The 23,958-nt window shown below is 44.1% G+C and overlaps 1 protein-coding gene across 1 annotated transcript in view; it reads left to right on the top strand.

The window, feature by feature from the left end:
- The first annotated feature begins 18,837 nt into the window (after nucleotides 1-18,837).
- arap2 (ArfGAP with RhoGAP domain, ankyrin repeat and PH domain 2) overlaps nucleotides 18,838-23,958 on the top strand; it is a 237,733-nt gene continuing 232,612 nt past the window's right edge. Inside the window, exon 1 of the mRNA XM_042298473.1 lies at nucleotides 18,838-19,257. The gene's annotated coding sequence lies outside the window, so the exon portion shown is untranslated. The remainder of the gene's footprint in view (nucleotides 19,258-23,958) is intronic.

Genomic DNA, 23,958 nt, shown 5'->3' with positions numbered 1-23,958 from the left:
ATTCTATCTGTCCCTTGTGTCTGGATAACAGCTTTAGTTCTTTCACGTCTCTCTCTCTCTTTCTCTCTGTCTTTCTCTCTCCACCCTTCTGTCTCTCTCTCCCCCTCTCCCTCTCTCTGTCTTTCTCTCTCTCTCTCTCTCTCTCTCTCTCTCTCAAAGGTGTGACTCCCATAGTTCTTTGGGAGCGTAGACAGTATGTCTCGACAGCTGAGATGCCAATCCCTCCAACAGTCCATCAACCCTGGGATCACAGCCAGCGACACGTTATCTGGCAACGACAACCCTGTTGACATTACCGTGGGGCATGGACCATGAATTCAAACACACCCAACCACATTCAGCCAACCATACAACCGCCGACTTCAATACACCAAGTCAAATTTGCACAAAAAAAACCAAACAAGGTTTCACATCCAAAGCGCTAGCTAGCTAGCTAGCTAGCTAGCTAACTCTGTATCTGTCCAGCTTTGATTTACCAATACATTTTTATACTAGGGGGCCATTAGTACCATTTTTTCTGGGATGGAAAAGCCCTGGCAGCTTCCTTAATCCCCTAGAGTCGATTGATCCACATCAAAATCCGTCAGTTTAAGATAAAACATTTTTTATTTTTTTGCATAGGATGCGTCTTAATCCACCACATCCGCCGATGGACATTCCATCTGTGGTGAAAGGTGTCAGAGCGAGAGAGGTGTCTGTCAGACCATTAGACATTCCATCTGTGGTGAAAGGTGTCAGAGCGAGAGAGGTGTCTGTCAGACCATTAGACATCCCATCTGTGGTGAAAGGTGTCAGAGCGAGTGAGGTGTCTGTCAGATCATTAGACATTCCATCTGTGGTGAAAGGTTTCAGAGCGAGAGAGGTGTCTGTCAGACCATTAGACCCTCCATCTGTGGTGAAAGGTGTCAGAGCGAGAGAGGTGTCTATCAGACCATGAGCCATCCCATCTGAGGTGAAAGGTGACGGAGGGAGAGGTGTCTATCAGACTATGAGACATCCCATCTGTGGTGAAAGGTGACAGATCCAGAGCGTTGTTTGTCAGACATCCCGGAAATTGGTTGTCTCATGAAAACATCTGTAGCGTCCAAACGGTTTGACCATTAGCCCAGACAACAAGTATCACTGGACACATCTGAAGGTATGGAAATGAATGGAAGTGTGACGGTAGTTATGTGTAATAAATATATATATATATTTATTCCCTGAGCTTTCTTATACTGTATATAGGACAGAAACTACAAAACCTTATTCCTTATGATTTATTTTTTTGACTGTCTATATTTTACCATTGATGAATGTGTTATTCAATGTATTTCTATGGGCTATAAGTAGTAAGGGCAAAATTCAATATTTAATACAAAAATTCTAAATCAAATAGCTAATTGATCCATTGTCTGACCATCTTAAAACAATTACATATGCCCCCCCCCAATGATTTAGCCTTTTAAGAAATAAGGTCATTGTGGGAGTGTGTGTGTGATTCTTAAACCCTGAGAGATTTCCTTGGTGGCTAAGAGGAGGCTGTGCGAAAGAAAAGTGTTTGTGTGTGTGTGGTTGTCAGACTATGGGGGTGTGTCTTTGTGTGTGTGTGTGTGTGTGTGTGTTTGAGAAAGAGCGTGAGAGAGAGACACCCTCCCAAAGCCCAAAGTCCACTCAAACACACTCCGGCCGGGATGTCAAACAAGTTTCACAGCCCAGTGATCTCAGTGAGCCTGCTAGCCTTCACTGCTCCTCTCCTCACCTCTCTTCACCCCTCTCCTCACCTCTCTTCATCCCTCTCTCCTCACCTCTCTTCACCCCTCTCCTCACCTCTCTTCACCCCTCTCCTCACCTCTCTTCACCCCTCTCCTCACCTCTCTTCACCCCTCCCCTCTCCTCACCTCTCTTCACCCCTCTCCTCACCTCTCCTCACCCCTCTCCTCACCTCTCTTCACCCCTCTCCTCACCTCTCCTCACCTCTCTTCACCCCTCTCCTCACCTCTCCTCACCCCTCTCCTCACCTCTCCTCACCCCTCTCCTCACCTCTCTTCACCCCTCTCCTCACCTCTCCTCATCCCTCTCCTCACCCCTCTTCTCACCTCTCTTCACCCCTCTCCTCACCTCTCCTCATCCCTCTCCTCACCCCTCTTCTCACCCCTCTTCTCACCTCTCTTCACCCCTCTCCTCCCCCACACTATGCTCCCAATTGATCGATCCCAGGAATAACAAACATGGTACTTTACCAGCGGTAAACCATACCGAACATTGACAGCCTGTGTTCAACTCCTCTGGACATCTGTGCAAACACACACACACACACACACACACACACACACACACACACACACACACACACACACACGCAAACACACACACGCAAACACACACACACACACACACGGCCAAGTCATTGAGGGTTCAGTGACAACTTGTTGCTATCGATGTCAACGGGAGACTTGCGTCAAAACGTGACCAACTATATAGTGTACAAGACTTGGAGTTCGGGATCATCCCTTGGACTCCAAAGGAATCACGATGCCGTAAATATCCACCAATGAGCTATTAACAAGGGCTACTTAATGTTGGTGTTGTGTCTTAATGTATTATCAGACTTTCCTCCCGTGCTCTCCCAAGCAGGCTCCGTTGGGCTATGTGTTGTGTGCCCTTTTCTATAATGAAGAGGAGGAGGAGAGAGAGATTATTTCCTCTCACAGTGGGAGCTCCTCCTGTGACATTTACCTCTAGCCAGGCCCTCAGGGGGTGTGTGTGTTTGTGTTTCAGTGTGGACCCCTCTAATGACACACACACACACACACACACACACACACACACACACGGCACCGATCCCCCTGTCGATTGCCCCCCACACCTCTTAATCAAAGAGAGAGTGAGAGAGAGAGAGCGATAGGGAGAGAAAGATAGAGGGGAGAGAGAGGGGTGAGAGAGAGAAAATGAGAGAGAAAAAGAAAGAGAGACAGAGAGAGAGAGAGGGAGAGAGACAAAGAGAGAGGCTAGAGAGAGAGAGAGACAGAGAGAGATGGAGAGAGAGAGAGAGAGAGAGAGCAACATATAAAGATTCAGATAGAAGGAGAGAGAGAGAAATGTGTGAACATTCAAAAGAGAGGGAGGAGTGACAGAGAGAGAAAGAAAAAGAGAGAACGATGGGGGAGACTGTTTAGGCATTCATCAGCCACCTGTTAGTGTTTAATACTTCATTAACCTTTCTGTTTCCCTCCCATTTGGTACGCCGGGGGTCCCCTCTCTAACTCCCTCTCTCCGTGGGGGTTCCCCCATCCTCCTCCACCACTCCATGGTGGTCCAATAACACATGGCGAGTGTCATTTCCTCCTGCTTTCCTGGGGGTCCCAGAATGTCACACAGCCTGGAGATATGGTCTGGAACCAACCTGGGGATCCCAGAACGTCACACAGCCAGCGGACATGGTCTGGAACCAACCTGGGGGTACGCAGAATGTCACACAGCCGGGAGACATGGTCTGGAACCATCCTGGGGGTACCCAGAATGTCGCACAGCCAGGGGACATGGTCTGGAACCAACCTGGGAGTCCTCAGAATGTCACACAGCCGGGAGACATGGTCTGGAACCAACCTGGGGGTATCAAGAATGTCACACAGCCGGGAGACATGGTCCGGAACCAACCTGGGGGTCCTCAGAATGTCACACAGCCGGGAGACATGGTCTGGAACCAACCTGGGGGTCCTCAGAATGTCACACAGCCAGGAGACATGGTCTGGAACCAACCTGGGGGTATCAAGAATGTCACACAGCCGGGAGACATGGTCCGGAACCAACCTGGGGGTCCTCAGAATGTCACACAGCCGGGAGACATGGTCTGGAACCAACCTGGGGGTCCTCAGAATGTCACACAGCCAGGAGACATGGTCTGGAACCAACCTGGGGGTCCCCAGAATTTCACACAGCCAGGAGACATGGTCTGGAACCAACCTGGGAGTCCTCAGAATGTCACACAGCCGGGAGACATGGTCTGGAACCAACCTGGGGGTCCTCAGAATGTCACACAGCCAGGAGACATGGTCTGGAACCAACCTGGGGGTATCAAGAATGTCACACAGCCGGGAGACATGGTCCGGAACCAACCTGGGGGTCCTCAGAATGTCACACAGCCGGGAGACATGGTCTGGAACCAACCTGGGGGTCCTCAGAATGTCACACAGCCAGGAGACATGGTCTGGAACCAACCTGTGAGTCCTCAGAATGTCACACAGCCGGGAGACATGGTCTGGAACCAACCTGGGGTCCTCAGAATGTCACACAGCCGGGAGACATGGTCTGGAACCAACCTGGGGGTCCTCAGAATGTCACACAGCCGGGAGACATGGTCTGGAACCAACCTGGGGGTCCTCAGAATGTCACACAGCCGGGAGACATGGTCTGGAACCAACCTGGGGGTCCTCAGAATGTCACACAGCCGGGAGACATGGTCTGGAACCAACCTGGGGGTCCTCAGAATGTCACACAGCCGGGAGACATGGTCTGGAACCAACCTGGGGGTATAGGTTGGCTGGCTGTTCTTGAAGAGCAGAGGTGTCACGCCCTGACCTTAGAGAGCCTTTTTTAAATTCTCTATTTGGTTAGGTCAGGGTGTGCCTTGGGTGGGCAAATCTGTTTCTATTTCTTTGTTGGCCTAGTATGGTTCTCAATCAGAGGCAGCTGTTTATCGTTGTCTCTGATTGGGGCTAATACTTTGGCAGCCCTTTTTCCCACCTTCTGTCTTTGGATCTTGATTAGTTAGTAGCTGTATATCCTGCAGAACTTTATGTTTGTTTATCTTGTGTCGTTTTTTTGGTGTTGATCAAAATAAAGAGAGATGTACGCTTACCACGCTGCACCTTGGTCTCATTACAACAACGGACGTGACAAGAGGGTGATTATTTTCTGTTTAGAGTGACTGATATGCTTCATATAGTGTAAGTTATAATTTGACTAATGCATAAACAGATAAAGGGAACCTGAGTTTATAAATAACCAACCATTTTTATACTTATTTTATTTTATTTAACAAAGTTATGCAACACCCAATTCCACTGTGTCCTCCAGCTAACCCAATCACTTCAAACTGAAGCTGAAAAGACTGCAAACTAGCTGAACTTCATTTCGTTTGATCTTTTTCAATTTCAATTTATTTGTAAATCCATAAAAATGATGCAAAGTGATTTACGATTTAGTCTTGCTGAGAAACGCTCCCTGCCTGTCTGTCTCGTTCCGACATCATTACTATGGGACAGCTGGAGATCGAATTTGAATATTTAAACAATGTTGCAAATGTCAGAGAGACAGACAAGGTTTATACAAATCACCTCTGTTGAAAACTAAATGTTAGTCTAAAAGAAATGTGAGATAATGTCTAGACGCTTTTTATAGTGGAGATCAAGTTTATAAATTGCTTGGCTGGGCTGATGAGACAGTGAATTGGTCAGTCAGATGGAACAGAATAAATAGGCATTTTAACGTCATAGATTTAGCCAGCGGTAACTTGTGGAATAGACACCGGCTGGAATGCGGTTTTAACAGCACTCAGGGTAAGACCCATCCATTGGATAATGATTCATATTTCCCTGGCTGATGCTGCCCTCGTGTGGACAAACAGCATCAGATCGAGCCCTCATAATTGTACACAAAGCTGCCATTGTCATTCCCATCCTTCCTATATCCTCACTCTGAGTGTCCTGGCTGTCAGGTGGTATTACATCATTCAAATAACATGACTGCGTCTTTGCGTAAAATACTCAATAGAATAGAATGCTCTGCTAAATGACTGTCCAGTTCCGTTCATCACTGCTGAGAAGTCACGCAGAGTTCAGTTCATCACTGCTGAGAAGACATGCAGAGCTCAGTTCATCACTGCTGAGAAGTCATGCAGAGCTCAGTTTATCACTGCTGAGAAGTCATGCAGAGCTCAGTTTATCACTGCTGAGAAGTCAGGCAGAGTTCAGTTCATTACTGCTGAGAAGTCATGGAGTTCAGATTATTACTGCTGGGAAGTCATGCAGAGTTCAGTTTATCACTGCTGAGAAGTTATGGAGTTCAGTTCATCACTGCTCAGAAGTCATGCAGCGCTCACAGGACTGACAATTACTAGATCAAGAGCAGTGGAAGCTCCTCAGAGGAGGAAAGGGAGGACCATTCTTTTTATATATACACATTTCCATTTTAAAACTTTTTTTTTTAAAGTTAGCATTCATAGATAAAACTATGCTAAATCTAATCATGTCCCCAAATAATTAATTAAAACACAATACATTGCAAAGGTCTACAGTAGCCTCAACAGCACTCTGTAGGGTAGCACCATGGTGTAGCCGGAGGACAGCTAGCTTCTGTCTTCCTCTGGGTACATTAACTTCAATACAAAACCTAGGAGGTTCATGATTCTCACCCCCTTCCATAGACTTACACAGTAAGATCGACAACTTCAGGAGAGCGTCCTCTGACCTATCAGAGCTTTTGCAGCATGAACTGACATGCTGTCCACCCATCAAAAGAACAGATAATTAATCTAGTACTGAAAGCATAAGCTACAGCTAGCTAGCACTGCAGTGCATCAAATATGGTGAGTAGTTGACTCAAAGATGGAGAAAGAAAACAGTTTTGAACAAATTAATTTCTCCTTCATTCATCCTTCATTCCTTCATTTAAAAAATGGGATAAACGTACCTGAATTTATCCAATAAGAAACTGTTGTTTGCAACTGTTGGATCAATGATTACACCCAGATAGAATCAGCTAAATGCAGGCAAGAGTGTGCAAGGCAGTATTAAATGTGTCACTGTCTGTCCAGGTGTCACCGTTATATCAAATTTGTCTCTCAACCTACTGTATGTTATAAACTTTCATTCATAGGCTAGGTTGTAGCAACCTCATGATGGGTACAGGGACAATTAGAGTATCGTGTAGTAGCCTAAAGCTGTTGATGTTACATTGAACTGGGTGAATGGAAGATGAATGACAATGATCCAATATGCTGTAATAAAAATAAGGCCATACTCATGAAAACAAAAATCGTCCTCCCTCATCTGAAACGGCACTGACCGCCACTGATCTAGAGTCAACTCCCTCCTTCGCCACTGATCTAGAGTCAACTCCCTCCTTCTGGGATACACTGCTTTACAATCAATACACTTCTTCTGAATGTGCCATCTACCAGCTCTACTCCTCAGGGCTCCTTCTGGTGGCCGACTGCTGCCACAGCAGCTCCTTGGCCAGGTTGGCCGACCACTCCAAGACATGCTAACCTTCCCCGTTATTTTATGGAGAAAGGTTAGCATGTCTTGGTATGATATTTGTGTGTCTAACTTTCCCACTCGAGTCATTCAGGACTATCCATAATCATGGTAGCATCCACATTAATGAAGAAGTGTTTAGAAACATTATATTCTTATTTGAAATAAAAGGGACTCCAAAATAACACAATATATTATTTACCATGAATTTCTATTAAGCACAAAATAATCTGAAACAAAACCAAAACAAATAGCAAATGCATCCAACAAGTTTGTAGAGTAACAATCTTAATGTAATCATTTACATGCTAGGAATACTTTGACTACTTTAACAACATATCCAGTTGAAGTTGGAAATGTACATACACTTAGATTAGAGTCATTAAAACTTGTTTTTCAACCACTCCACAAATGTCTTGTTAATTAACAAACTGTACATTTAGCAAGTCGGTTAGGACATCTACTTTGTGCATGACACAAGTGATTTTTACAGCAATTTTTTACAGACAGATTATTTCACTTATAACTCCCTGTGTCACAATTCCAGTGGGTCAGAAGTTTAAAATACACTAAGTTGACTGTGCCTTTAAACAGCTTGGAAAATTCCAGAAAATGATGTCATGGCTTTAGAAGCTTTTGATAGGCTAATTGACATAATTTGAGTCAATTGGAAGGGTACCTGTGGATGTATTTCAAGGCCTACCTTCAAACTCAGTGCCTCTTTGCTTGACATCATGGGAAAATCAAAATAAATCAGCTAAGACCTCAGAAAAAAAATGGTAGGCCTCCACAAGTCTGGTTCATCCTTGGGAGCAATTTCCAAACGCCTGAACGTTCACCTGTACAAACAATAGTATGCAAATCTAAACACCATGGGACCACGCAGCAGTCATACCGCTCAGGAAGTATAATTGCGGCTAGAGCGAATCACCATCACCACGAATAAAGACCATATTGACAACATCAAAGTGGGATGAAGAGGTTTTCCGTGGACAGTGGCTTAACAGGCCAGTATCCAAAACACTGACATTCCCAACATCAAAACATTCTCCCGGGACTGAGGGAGATTGATGTAGCGTTTTCTCATCTGAGTAGTTTTACCTCCAAAACATAAAATGTATCTTCTGTATCTACGGCCAGGGATATGGACCTGGAGTTGAGGCAACGAGGCTTATGAAAATAAGTCTGTGTTGACATGGCGGTGGCTACATTTCTTGTCGCTTCACGACCTCGAACGGACTTTTCATTTTCTTTAGCGGTCATGTAAGTAGTTATGTGGGGTCCGTGTCCTCATCTGATACGTGCGGAACCTCCTGAACGTTGACCTCTCTCATCTGAGATACAATGTACACCATATCTAGGGCTTTATTGACCCATCGTAGATCTTTCTGCAGAATTGTGTTTTTAAGTTAGCACTGTAATGCTGCCATAATGAACAACCCTATGTTCTGCAATACTATCTCGTTGACCTTTCTCTATGAGACATGTATTTGGTTGATGAGTGCTGACCGGACAGTGAACTGTATGACTGGGGAGAGGAAACTGGAGGAGACAAACAGACGAGAGGGCAGAGTGTGCTCTTGTTTCACTGAGCAGGAGAAATGAGGAGGAGGAATTGAATCACGTCTGGACACACTGATAGATGTTCAGACCAGGAAGTGACTGCTTGTGGAGTCAGAGAAGATGTTGTATCACGAGTGAGTGAGTGAGTGAGTGAGTGTGTGTGTGTGTGTGTTTAATAACTCACTCCAATGTGACCCTTCCACTCTCACAACTCTTCTCTTCAATTCCATCTCTTCAGTCCCATCTTCATCTCTCCTCTCTTCAGTCCCATCTTCATCTCTCCTCTCTTCAGTCCCATCTTCATCTCTCCTCTCTTCAGTCCCATCTTCATCTCTCCTCTCTTCAGTCCCATCTTCATCTCTCCTCTCTTCAGTCCCATCTTCATCTCTCCTCTCTTCAGTCCCATCTTCATCTCTCCTCTCTTCAGTCCCATCTTCATCTCCTCTCTTCAGTCCCATCTTCATCTCTCCTCTCTTCAGTCCCATCTTCAACTCTCAGTCCCATCTTCATCTCTCCTCTCTTCAGTCCCATCTTCATCTCTCCTCTCTTCAGTCCCATCTTCATCTCTCCTCTCTTCAGTCCCATCTTCATCTCTCTCCTCTCTTCAGTCCCATCTTCATCTCTCCTCTCTTCAGTCCCATCTTCATCTCTCCTCTCTCTTCAGTCCCATCTTCATCTCTCCTCTCTTCAGTCCCATCTTCATCTCTCCTCTCTTCAGTCCCATCTTCATCTCTCCTCTCTTCAGTCCCATCTTCATCTCTCCTCTCTTCAGTCCCATCTTCATCTCTCCTCTCTTCAGTCCCATCTTCATCTCTCCTCTCTTCAGTCCCATCTTCATCTCTCCTCTCTTCAGTCCCATCTTCATCTCTCCTCTCTTCAGTCCCATCTTCATCTCTCCTCTCTTCAGTCCCATCTTCATCTCTCCTCTCTTCAGTCCCATCTTCATCTCTCCTCTCTTCAGTCCCATCTTCATCTCTCCTCTCTTCAGTCCCATCTTCATCTCTCCTCTCTTCAGTCCCATCTTCATCTCTCCTCTCTTCAGTCCCATCTTCATCTCTCCTCTCTTCAGTCCCATCTTCATCTCTCCTCTCTTCAGTCCCATCTTCATCTCTCCTCTCTTCAGTCCCATCTTCATCTCTCCTCTCTTCAGTCCCATCTTCATCTTCAGTCCCATCTTCATCTCTCTCTCTTCAGTCCCATCTTCATCTCTCCTCTCTTCAGTCCCATCTTCATCTCTCCTCTCTTCAGTCCCATCTTCATCTCTCCTCTCTTCAGTCCCATCTTCATCTCTCCTCTCTTCAGTCCCATCTTCATCTCTCCTCTCTTCAGTCCCATCTTCATCTCTCCTCTCTTCAGTCCCATCTTCATCTCTCCTCTCTTCAGTCCCATCTTCATCTCTCCTCTCTTCAGTCCCATCTTCATCTCTCCTCTCTTCAGTCCCATCTTCATCTCTCCTCTCTTCAGTCCCATCTTCATCTCTCCTCTCTTCAGTCCCATCTTCAACTCTCCTCTCTTCAGTCCCATCTTCATCTCTCCTCTCTTCAGTCCCATCTTCATCTCTCCTCTCTTCAGTCCCATCTTCATCTCTCCTCTCTTCAGTCCCATCTTCATCTCTCCTCTCTTCAGTCCCATCTTCATCTCTCCTCTCTTCAGTCCCATCTTCATCTCTCCTCTCTTCAGTCCCATCTTCATCTCTCCTCTCTTCAGTCCCATCTTCATCTCTCCTCTCTTCAGTCCCATCTTCATCTCTCCTCTCTTCAGTCCCATCTTCATCTCTCCTCTCTTCAGTCCCATCTTCATCTCTCCTCTCTTCAGTCCCATCTTCATCTCTCCTCTCTTCAGTCCCATCTTCATCTCTCCTCTCTTCAGTCCCATCTTCATCTCTCCTCTCTTCAGTCCCATCTTCATCTCTCCTCTCTTCAGTCCCATCTTCATCTCTCCTCTCTTCAGTCCCATCTTCAACTCCATTTCTCCTCTCTTTCTTTGTCTGTGAGTCTAGACCCTCTCTCTCCATCTCCACTACAGTCAGATTGGGAGCTACTACTACATCTACTAGAGCTTGAACTAAAGCCATTCGTATCTTGACCCTGTTCTAGAGCCATCCATATCTTGTTTCTGTTCTAGAGCCATCCATAGCTTGTTTCTGTTCTAGAGTTGTCCATATCTTGTTTCTGTTCTAGAGCCATCCATAGCTTGTTTCTGTTCTAGAACCATCCATAGCTTGTTTCTGTTCTAGAGCCATCCATAGCTTGTTTCTGTTCTAGAGCCATCCATAGCTTGTTTCTGTTCTAGAGCCATCCATAGCTTGTTTCTGTTCTAGAGTTGTCCATATCTTGTTTCTGTTCTAGAGCCATCCATAGCTTGTTTCTGTTCTAGAACCATCCATAGCTTGTTTCTGTTCTAGAGCCATCCATAGCTTGTTTCTGTTCTAGAGCCATCCATAGCTTGTTTCTGTTCTAGAGCCATCCATAGCTTGTTTCTGTTCTAGAGCCATCCATAGCTTGTTTCTGTTCTAGAGCCATCCATAGCTTGTTTCTGTTCTAGAGCCATCCATAGCTTGTTTCTGTTCTAGAGCCATCCATAGCTTGTTTCTGTTCTAGAGCCATCCATAGCTTGTTTCTGTTCTAGAGCCATCCATAGCTTGTTTCTGTTCTAGAGCCATCCATAGCTTGTTTCTGTTCTAGAGCCATCCATAGCTTGTTTCTGTTCTAGAGCCATCCATAGCTTGTTTCTGTTCTAGAGCCATCCATAGCTTGTTTCTGTTCTAGAGCCATCCATAGCTTGTTTCTGTTCTAGAGCCATCCATAGCTTGTTTCTGTTCTAGAGCCATCCATAGCTTGTTTCTGTTCTAGAACCATCCATAGCTTGTTTCTGTTCTAGAGCCATCCATAGCTTGTTTCTGTTCTAGAGCCATCCATAGCTTGTTTCTGTTCTAGAGCCATCCATAGCTTGTTTCTGTTCTAGAGCCATCCATAGCTTGTTTCTGTTCTAGAGCCATCCATAGCTTGTTTCTGTTCTAGAGCCATCCATAGCTTGTTTCTGTTCTAGAACCATCCATAGCTTGTTTCTGTTCTAGAGCCATCCATAGCTTGTTTCTGTTCTAGAGCCATCCATAGCTTGTTTCTGTTCTAGAGCCATCCATAGCTTGTTTCTGTTCTAGAGCCATCCATAGCTTGTTTCTGTTCTAGAACCATCCATAGCTTGTTTCTGTTCTAGAGCCATCCATAGCTTGTTTCTGTTCTAGAGCCATCCATAGCTTGACCTTGTATGATTAAAGCCTGATGTAAAAGAACAATACACAAGTCATAACATATATGTTGTTAGATAAACTAGAAAGGTAAAGTTTCCAAATAAACGTAAAGAAAAAAGCACATATCCCATCGGTAAGCAAGCTGCAACCAAACATGATCCATTCAAAGTACCTGGGTCATTCCACAAATTCGGTGCCTTTTGAGAAGTGTAACTGAATTATTATTATTATTTTTTTGGTTTCACAATTTTGTCATAAACAGCAAACATGTTCAACTTAAAACAAATAAAAGTTTTCCTATCTCAAGTGGTTAAATAAAGACTAAAGTAGGTGCCTATTTAGTATCAAATAAAATAACAGGGTTGACCGTAACAGGGTTGACTGTAACAGAGTTGACAATTTCTTCTTAAATCAGCCATAAATCCCCCTGTGACAGGGGGAAATGGAAGCTTGTTGTGTGAAATAGGGTGTGGCAATTGAATGCAAGTGTCACGGCTGTTGAAAGGAGAGGACCAAGGTGCAGCGTTGTGAGCGCGTACATTTTCATTTATTTAATCAAAATGACGCTGAACAAAACAATAAACACTACCAAAAAAAAAAACCTGTGAAGCTCAAAGGCTATGTGCCCTAAACAAAGTCAGCCCACAAACACAGGTGGGGAAAAGGGCTGCCATCCATGGTTGCCTAAGTATGGTTCTCAATCAGAGACAACAACAGACAGCTGCCTCTGATTGAGAACCCTACCCGGCCAAACACAAAGAAATAGAGAACATAGTATACCCACCCCAACTCACGCCCTGACCAAACCAAAATAGAGGCATAAAAAGGATCTCCAAGGTCAGGGCGTGACAGCAAGCTTCACTACAAAATATATAATTGTTAAAACGTTTCTAGCCTGTCTTAAAAAAAAAAAAAACTTTATTTAACCAGGTAAGAAGAAATTCTTATTTTCAATGACGGCCTAGGAACAGTGGGTTAACTGCCTGTTCAGGGGCAGAATGACAGATTTGTACCTTGTCGGCTCAGGGGTTTGAACTTGCAACCTTCCGGTTACTAGTCCAGCGCTCTAACCACTAGGCTACCCTGCCGCCCCATCTGTTAGAGTGGACAGCTCCTGAGTATCGTGCTCGGGTGGAGTCAGGGAGAGTGTTTGTACCTCTCTCCTAGCTTTGACTGTGTATGGATCTCTGCCACCTCCCTGAGGAGTCTCGGTAGCTTGTACTCTATCTATCTATCTATCAATCCCCAGGCCATAACACCTCCCTCCATCCCCCTTTCATTCTCCGTCACCCTCTCTGACCTCTGACTGACTTACACCATCTGCCTAGTTCCTGAAATGAACCCTTCTTCCATTCGCCCAACCTCCCCTCCATGTGATCAACTCTCTTAGTCCTGGCTGTCATCAACTCTCTTAGTCCTGGCTGTCATCAACTCTCTTAGCCCTGGCTGTCATCAACTCTCTTAGCCCTGGCTGTCATCATCTCTCTTAGCCCTGGCTGTCATCAACTCTCTTAGCCCTGGCTGTCATCAACTCTCTTAGTCCTGGCTGTCATCAACTCTCTTAGCCCTGGCTGTCATCAACTCTCTTAGCCCTAGAGCAGTCTCCTCCAGCAGCCTCAGAAGGCTCTCTTTCCACCCTGAGCTCAGCTGGAACCCTGGTTCCTCCATTCAATTCAATTCAATTCAAGGGCTTTATTGGCATGGGAAACGTGTTAACATTGCCAAAGCAAGTGAGGTAGACAACATACAAAGTGAATATATCAAGTGAAAAACAACAAAAATTAACAGTAAACATTACACACACAGAAGTTTCAAAACAGTAAAGACATTACAAATGTCATATTATATATATATACAGTGTTTTAACAATGTACAAATGGTTAAAGGACACTCCCATTCTCAGTCCAACACAACCTTTCATCGAAGTCACAGTGGATCAGGTTAGTCATGCATTTTTTCTTCACTGGTTGCCCTTTTCTCGTGACAACAGGTCATAAATCTTGCTGCTGTGATGGAACACTGTGGTATCTCAAAATCGGGTTTGTTTCGAATTCTTTGTGGGACTGTGTAATCTGAGGGAAACGTGTCTCTAATATGGTCATACATTTGGCAGGAGGTTAGGAAGTGCAGCTCAGTTTCCACCTCATATTGTGGGCAGTGAGCACATAGCCTGTCTTCTCTTGAGAGCCAGGTCTGCCTTCGGCGGCCTTTCTCAATAGCAAGGCTGTGCTCACTGAGTCTGTACATAGTCAAAGCTTTCCTTAAGTTTGGGTCAGTCACAGTGGTCAGATATTCTGCCAATGTGTACTCTCTGTTTAGGGCCAAATAGCATTCTAGTTTGCTCAGTTTTTTTGTTAATTCTTTCCAATGTGTCAAGTAATTATCTTTTTGTTTTCTCATGTTTTGGTTGGGTCATGATTTGGTAGTGTTGCTGTCCTGAGGCTCTGTGGGGTGTGTTTGTGTTTGTGAACAGAGCCCCAGGACCAGCTTGCTTAGGGGACTCTTCTCCAGGTTCATTTCTCTGTAGGTGATGGCTTTGTTATGGATGGTTTGGGAATCGCTTCCTTTTAGGTGGTTGTAGAATTGAATGGCTCTTTTCTGGATTTTGATAATTGCAAAGGATATTTTTGCAGATTTCTGTATGCAGAGTCTCAACTTGGTGTTTGTCCGATTTTGTGAATTCTTGGTTGGTGAGCGGACCCCAGATCTCACAACCATGATGGGCAATGGTTTCTATAACTGACTCAAGTATTTTTAGCTAAATCCTAATAGGTATGGCAAATTTTCTGTTCCTTTTGATGGCATGGAAGGCCCTTCTTGCCTTGTCTCTCAGCTCGTTCACAGCTTTTGTGGACGTTACCTGTGGCGCTGATGTTTGAGGGGTTGGGTTAACTGTGGAAGACACATTTCAGTTGAATGCATTCAGCATTCAATACTAGGTATCCCTCTTTCCCTTTCCTTTAGGCCAAGGTTCTCTCTCTCTCTCTCTCTCTCTCTCTCTCTCCCTCTCTCTGTCATCCTCTCACTCTCTCTCTCTGTCTCTGTCATCCTCTCTCTCTCTCTCTCTGTCTGTCTCTGTCATCCTCTCATTGTCTCTGTCATCCTCTCTCTCTCTCTGTCTCTGTCATTCTCTCTCTCTGTCTCTGTCATCCTCTCTCTCTCTCTGTCTCTGTCATCCTCTCTCTCTGTCTCTGTCATCCTCTCTCTCTCTCTCTCTCTTTTTCTCCAGCCTCCACTCATATCACACATCACACTACAATGACGATTCGCTTTACCGATAGCAAGCTTACATAATGAATAGGGATTTCTTCCTAAATTTACTTGCAGTTTTATGGCACTGTAATTTTGGCCTGGATATTCACAGTGATTACTATTTTAATCAAACTAATTGACTGATTCACATGATCTAGCAAATGTTTGAAATATACTTTTGTGAAACATGCCCATGACTGTGTGTGTGTGTGTGTGTGTGTGTGTGTGTGTGTGTGTGTGTGTCCTGCATGAAGAGTTATGTTTAATACCAGCTTGACACTACAGTATTCTCCAATCTTTACAACAGTAATCTCCAATCTGGCTGATAATACACACAGTAAGTGGGTTGGTAAACAGTGTCGTGGAAATGTCCTGTATTACCAAATCATGAGAGAGCAAACCACACACAAGTCAGAGTTATATCATAAAGTCCATCTTTAATTATATGAGCTTCACCACAGCCCTGTGACTCTCAGATCAATTCAGTGTCTATAAATGAATTCTCTGTGAGTCCTTACAAAACAATTGTTAGTATCATTTATAGCCAAGACACACAAATCTCAACTCACATGATGAATATTATGTAAATAAAACATCTTATTTATCAATGTTACCTAACTAATTCTCATTCTGCTACCACAACAGTCTTCACATGCGCACGTACACAAACATGCACACACACATGCACGCACGCATGCACACACGCACACACACAGAGACAAGAGGAAATGTAAATAATGTCATAACATTTGGATTATGTTGAAATGAGACATAATTGAAGATGACACAGACAGAGATAGGGGGGATACTCAGTTTACATTTTACAGGGCAGCGTACTGGGCAGTTTACTGGGCAGCTTACAGGGCAGCATACAGGGCAGTTTACAGGGCAGTTTAATGGGCAGCATACAGGGCAGTTTACAGGGCAGTTTACAGGGCAGCGTACTGGGCAGTTTACAGGGCAGTTTAAAGGGCAGCATACAGGGCAGTTTACAGGGCAGTTTACAGGGCAGCGTACTGGGCAGTTTACAGGGCAGCGTACTGGGCAGCGTACTGGGCAGCGTACAGGGCAGTTTACAGGGCAGCGTACTGGGCAGTTTACAGGGCAGTTTAAAGGGCAGCATACAGGGCAGTTTACAGGGCAGCGTACTGGGCAGTTTACAGGGCAGTTTACAGGGCAGCGTACTGGGCAGTTTACAGGGCAGTTTACAGGGCAGCGTACTGGCCAGCGTACAGGGCAGCGTACAGGGCAGTTTACAGGGCAGTTTACAGGGCAGCGTACTGGGCAGCGTACAGGGCAGCGTACTGGGCAGTTTACAGGGCAGCGTACAGGGCAGTTTACATTGCAGTTTACAGGGCAGTTTACAGGGCAGTTTACATTGCAGTTTACTGGGCAGTTTACAGGGCAGTTTACAGGGCAGCGTACTGGGCAGTTTACATTGCAGTTTACAGGGCAGTTTACAGGGCAGCGTACTGGGCAGTTTACAGGGCAGTTTACAGGGCAGTTTACTGGGCAGTTTACAGGGCAGCGTACTGGGCAGTTTACAGGGCAGTTTACAGGGCAGTTTACTGGGCAGTTTACAGGGCAGTTTACAGGGCAGCGTACTGGGCAGTTTACAGGGCAGTTTACAGGGCAGTTTACTGGGCAGTTTACAGGGCAGTTTACAGGGCAGCGTACTGGGCAGTTTACAGGGCAGTTTACTTGTCTTTCAAAAGTGCAATGCTATCCCCATCTACTGGCTGCTGATGCACACTGCATACATGCTGTTCCTGTAAGGTGAGATATTAGGAAATGGGATTTCACTGAAGTCACTAGACTTGTTATTGCATTCACTCATTGAGTTGGGCAGGGCACAGGTAGGACACATTGTACAAGAATGAACCAGACAATTCAATTGTTTCTTTTCAGATGATGTACTCTCATTCAAACTCATTTTCTATGTCACACACACTACCTCCTGCCCTCACACAACCCTTCTGATGTAAGTTACATAATAAATGTTTGGCAGAATAGCCATCGGAGTAGGTAACTACCATCACACACCAATGATTCATGGAATACATGTCATATTTTTTATTTAACTAGGCAAGTCGGTTAATTAAGAACAAAGGTCTTTATTTACATGGTTATTCTGAATAGAAAGTGAGAGATGGCCTCATTAACTAGTGTGTTGTGGTTGGTGTAATATGTAGGTCAACATGTTACACCAACCACAACACACAAGTTAATGAGGACGTCTCTCACTTTCTATTCAAAATAACCATTTCTCTATGGGTTTAGGTGACTGCATATTTGTGTGTGTGTGCAGTGGTGTAAAGTATTTAAGTAAAATACTTGAAAGTACTACTTAAGTCGTTTTTTGGGGGTATATGTACTTTACTATTTTAAATTTTTGACAACTTTTACTTTTACTTCACCACATTACTAAAGAAAATAATGTACTTTTTACTCCATTACATTTTCCCTGAAACACAAAAGTACTCGTTACATTTTGAATGCTTAGCAGGACAGGGAAATTGCCTAATTCACACACTTATCAAGAGAACATCCCTGGTCATCCCTACTGCCTCTGATCTGGTGGACTCACTAAACAGAGAACCTCCCTGGTTATTCCTACTGCCTCTGATCTGGTGGACTCACTAAACAGAGAACATACCTACTGCCTCTGATCTGGAGGACTCACTAAACAGAGAACATCCCTACTGCCTCTGATCTGGAGGACTCACTAAACAGAGAACATCCCTGGTCATCCATACTGCCTCTGATCTGGTGGACTCACTAAACAGAGAACATCCCTACTGCCTCTGATCTGGAGGACTCACTAAACAGAGAACATCCCTGGTCATCCCTACTGCCTCTGATCTGGAGGACTCACTAAACACAAATGTTTAGTTTGTAAATGATGTCTGAGTGTTGGAGTGGTGCCCCCTGGCTATCTGTAAATAAACAAATATAATCTTGCCAACTGGAATTTGAAAGGATGTATACTTCTCCTTTAACTTAAGTATATTTTCGAGTCATTTTCTATTAAGGTAACTTTACTTTTACTCAAATATGACAATTGGATACATTTTCCACCATTGTGTGTGTGTGTGAGAGAGAGAGGGTGTGTGTGTGTGTGAGAGAGAGGGTGTGTGTGTGTGAGAGAGAGGGTGTGTGTGTGTGAGAGAGGGGGTGTGTGTGTGTGAGAGAGAAGGTGTGTGTGTGTGAGAGAGAGGGTGTGTGTGTGTGTGAGTGAGAGAGAGAGTGTGTGTGTGAGAGAGGGTGTGTGTGTGTGAGAGAGGGTGTGTGTGTGTGTGTGGGTGGGTTACTGTGCTGGTGCATGCTAACACATTCCTGTCTAGGTAGAATGCATTGCCTGAGGCCTCTCGATCAAGCTAGGACACGCAAAGAGAAAGGCCTGTGCTCTCTTTTTGACTTAAAGGCAGTCTTTTTTTTATGAGCGGACGCTATAAGGTTTGACACACAGGAAAAATACAGTATGAGAATATTTTTGAAAACTGTAATAGCATTTCTTAGCTGACAAACAACAGATAATTTACCTGTATAATCACGCCATTAAAAATACAGGAATACTGTGTGAATAGGAACCCAAGACAAGTACATCATGTTTCCCAATAATAATAGCCCTATAGAAATCGCAGGCCTTATGAATTCATACTCAGACAATAATAGGCTTATTGGTTTAGTTATTTAGCCGTGCTGTGTAAAGACGTTAAATTACCAAAGCAACACCGAACAGGTTGGTTGCACAGTTGCTGGAATGGGCGTGGAGTTGTAACGTCTCGCTTCAACAAGGCAAGTGAAGGAAACGGCGAATGTCAAACCAGACACGTTCTGGAAGTTGCGATATGTAACTAGGAACTAAATACAAAACCTCGACAACACAGCACGCGTCTGGCAAAACTAGAGAGATGATACCTGAGACTTCTGCTCACCTGTTTTGAACCTCCGGTAAGTTCCAACCCGACGGAGTCGAGTCCGTTGGCTCTGCTGGGGACCCGCACTGACTTTTGTTGTGACAGTCCGGAACGTGGTGATCTCGCAACGTTAAAGTCATAAAAACGCAGACCTGTTATAACACAAATATCGTAGAAAAACAAGTATTTCATATTTTATAGTCGTGGGAACATGAATAAATATATGTATATTTTATAGTGGTGGGAACATGAATACATAGAAAATGCGTGTGAATATTGCGGATTTATGCACCTCTTATGTCAATGTATCAAACCTAATCTCTTCGAAAGTAGGCCTACAAAGTGTGTTTGGAATTTATGTTTGACAGTTAACGCACCGTTATGTATCCTTTTTAAGGTAAAACAAAAAGACGTACGTACTGATAGACTGCTATTCGCTGTAGTGCTTAGGCTACTTGTGATGGACAGTCTGTTCTGCCCACTGCTCACTCACTCTGTCAGACTCTGGTACGGCAGCTATAGCTATGCATTCAGAGTCGGCAGGCCTTCGGTAACTAACTTTCTCCTTTATCTAAAGGCTAAAGGAGGTTGATTTACAAAAAGTAGAGACTGTCTGAGTAGCCCACATCAGCTATGAGACATCTAGATGCCAGTCAGCAGATTGGTTTAAGATTAAACACGGTTTGGAGTAGGAAACAAGTGGACGTCAATCAGTTTCTAACTGGCTCATAAATATCTTATATGAAGACGTGTCTTATCACAATGTCTACAAATCAGGTGGAAGTTTCAGATATAAGCACCTCTATGTATATGTTTTTTGAATGAGGGGTTTTAGGATGGTAGGTCATTCCTAACACGGAAGCATTCTTAACAGGCAGGGAATGGAAATGTCAAATTGGACTTTGTTCTTGGCTGAATGTTGTCAAGAAATGTGAGGGCGTATTAGTCACTGTAGGACCAGGCAGGCAGCAGCCTGGGAGAAGGATGGGCTCCTTACCTGGCTGTGGCGCACACACTTTGAATTCTTGTCGTAAGAATACTGTGTGTGTGTGTGTGTGTGTGTGTGTGAGCGTACGTGAGTGCTCAGATACCGTGTGTGAGAGAGAAGGGCACATCAGCAAGCAGTCACGTAAGTGTGTGTGTGTGTTTGTGTGTGTGTGTTTGTGGTGTGTTTGTGGTGTGTGGTGTGTGTGTGTGGATATGTGTGTGTGTTTGAGAGCTCATGTCCCTATACATGATGCTGTTTGTCTCAGGGTTCCATCTGACATTGGAAACCTCATTTCTTTTTTTATAGCGTTTTCTATCCTCTCTCAATGTTGGTTACCGGTGCTGCACTGCTGTCACTCTGCATTGTGTGTGGTTGATTGAGACTATAGAGGTGGACTTTGGAGATCAGGTAGTTTTAATTAAGCAGAACTGACTCTCTGCATCCTCCATCTGCATCCACAAGGAAATAAATCATTTTTGTAGAGCCACATTATGTTCAGCAAATCGTCGACTCTTTCTCTCATAGTGCATCAAAATGATTTTCGAAATGATAAACTCAAAAATGAGTTTACTTCTTATTCTATAGCGTTTTCTATCCTCTCCAAATGTCTCTACTGTCAGGTAGGTTGATACTTTGCTATGTTTTCATTCATAAAGCCCTTTTTATAAAAAGCCCCACCGTACCTAACATGGTTACTAAACTGTTACTAAACTGTAGACATAGGAGTCACCACCCCCAGTCTCAGGGATGGAGAATTCCTTCGGTCTGTACTGAGTTAGGTAAATCAGCTTTTAGTTTTCTTTCACCCTATTTGTGGAACAATCTTCAGAATGTTCTTTAATGTGATGTTCTGGTGCCTCTTGGGTAATTCAGACAGCTGATTGAGGACCGTATTACTGATGAATGTGATGTTCTGGTGCCTCTTGGGTCATTCAGAAAGCTGATTGAGGACCTTATTACTGATGAATGTGATGTTCTGGTGCCTCCATGGTAATTCAGACAGCTGATTGAGGACCTTATCACTGATGAATGTGATGTTCTGGTGCCTCTTGGGTAATTCAGAAAGCTGATTGAGGACCTTATTACTGATGAATGTGATGTTCTGGTGCCTCTTGGGTCATTCAGAAAGCTGATTGAGGACCTTATTACTGATGAATGTGATGTTCTGGTGCCTCCTTGGTAATTCAGAAAGCTGATTGAGGACCTTATTACTGATGAATGTTATGCTCTGGTGCCTCTTGGGTCATTCAGACAGCTGATTGAGGACCTTATTACTGATGAATGTGATGTTCTGGTGCCTCTTGGGTCATTCAGAAAGCTGATTGAGGACCTTATTACTGATGAATGTGATGTTCTGGTGCCTCTTGGGTCATTCAGAAAGCTGATTGAGGACCTTATTACTGATGAATGTGATGTTCTGATGGTAATTCAGACAGCTGATTGAGGACCTTATTACTGATGAATGTGATGTTCTGGTGCCTCTTGGGTCATTCAGAAAGCTGATTGAGGACCTTATTACTGATGAATGTGATGTTCTGGTGCCTCTTGGGTCATTCAGAAAGCTGATTGAGGACCTTATTACTGATGAATGTGATGTTCTGGTGCCTCTTGGGTAATTCAGAAAGCTGATTGAGGACCTTATTACTGATGAATGTGATGTTCTGGTGCCTCTTGGGTCATTCAGAAAGCTGATTGAGGACCTTATTACTGATGAATGTGATGTTCTGGTGCCTCTTGGGTCATTCAGAAAGCTGATTGAGGACCTTATTACTGATGAATGTGATGTTCTGGTGTCTCTTGGGTCATTCAGAAAGCTGATTGAGGACCTTATTACTGATGAATGTGATGTTCTGGTGCCTCCATGGTAATTCAGACAGCTGATTGAGGACCTTATTACTGATGAATGTGATGTTCTGGTGCCTCCATGGTAATTCAGACAGCTGATTGAGGACCTTATTACTGATGAATGTGATGTTCTGGTGCCTCTATGGTAATTCAGACAGCTGATTGAGGACCTTATTACTGATGAATGTGATGTTCTGGTGCCTCTTGGGTCATTCAGAAAGCTGATTGAGGACCTTATTACTGATGAATGTGATGTTCTGGTGCCTCTTGGGTAATTCAGAAAGCTGATTGAGGACCTTATTACTGATGAATGTGATGTTCTGGTGCCTCTTGGGTCATTCAGAAAGCTGATTGAGGACCTTATTACTGATGAATGTGATGTTCTGGTGCCTCTTGGGTAATTCAGAAAGCTGATTGAGGACCTTATTACTGATGAATGTGATGTTCTGGTGCCTCCATGGTAATTCAGACAGCTGATTGAGGACCTTATTACTGATGAATGTGATGTTCTGGTGCCTCCATGGTAATTCAGACAGCTGATTGAGGACCATATAACTGATGAATGTGATGTTCTGGTGTCTCTTGGGTCATTCAGACAGCTGATTGAGGACCTTATTACTGATGAATGTGATGTTCTGGTGCCTCCATGGTAATTCAGACAGCTGATTGAGGACCTTATTACTGATTAATGTGATGTTCTGGTGCCTCTTGGGTCATTCAGAAAGCTGATTGAGGACCTTATTACTGATGAATGTGATGTTCTGGTGCCTCCATGGTAATTCAGACAGCTGATTGAGGACCTTATTACTGATGAATGTGATGTTCTGGTGCCTCTTGGGTCATTCAGAAAGCTGATTGAGGACCTTATTACTGATGAATGTGATGTTCTGGTGCCTCCATTGTAATTCAGACAGCTGATTGAGGACCTTATTACTGATGAATGTGATGTTCTGGTGCCTCTTGGGTAATTCAGACAGCTGATTGAGGACCTTATTACTGATGAATGTGATGTTCTGGTGCCTCCATGGTAATTCAGACAGCTGATTGAGGACCTTATAACTGATGAATGTGATGTTCTGGTGTCTCTTGGGTCATTCAGACAGCTGATTGAGGACCTTATTACTGATGAATGTGATGTTCTGGTGCCTCTATGGTAATTCAGACAGCTGATTGAGGACCTTATTACTGATGAATGTGATGTTCTGGTGCCTCTATGGTAATTCAGGCAGCTGATTGAGGACCTTATTACTGATGAATGTGATGTTCTGGTGCCTCTTGGGTAATTCAGACAGCTGATTGAGGACCTTATTACTGATGAATGTGATGTTCTGGTGCCTCTTGGGTCATTCAGACAGCTGATTGAGGACCTTATTACTGATGAATGTGATGTTCTGGTGTCTCTTGGGTAATTCAGACAGCTGATTGAGGACCTTATTACTGATGAATGTGATGTTCTGGTGCCTCTTGGGTCATTCAGACAGCTGATTGAGGACCTTATTACTGATGAATGTGATGTTCTGGTGTCTCTTGGGTAATTCAGACAGCTGATTGAGGACCTTATTACTGATGAATGTGATGTTCTGGTGTCTCTTGGGTAATTCAGACAGCTGATTGAGGACCTTATTACTGATGAATGTGCTTGTTGTTCTTTCTGCATTTTGTATTTATAGTTTGATGTGTGTATTTTCTGTCATTTCTGTAATTCAGGGCTCATCTGTAAGAGACCTTAGTCTCGGTATGACTCCCTGATAAAATAAAGGACCTCGGTCTCGGTATGACTCCCTGATAAAATAAAGGACCTCGGTCTCGGTATGACTCCCTGATAAAATAAAGGACCTCGGTCTCGGTATGTCTCCCTGATAAAATAAAGGACCTTGGTCTCAGTATGACTCCTTGATAAAA

The sequence above is a fragment of the Oncorhynchus tshawytscha genome, linkage group LG15, assembly GCF_018296145.1.
Source record: "Oncorhynchus tshawytscha isolate Ot180627B linkage group LG15, Otsh_v2.0, whole genome shotgun sequence".
NCBI classification, from domain to species: Eukaryota; Metazoa; Chordata; class Actinopteri; order Salmoniformes; family Salmonidae; genus Oncorhynchus; species Oncorhynchus tshawytscha.
This window is presented reverse-complemented; position numbering and strand designations above follow the sequence as displayed.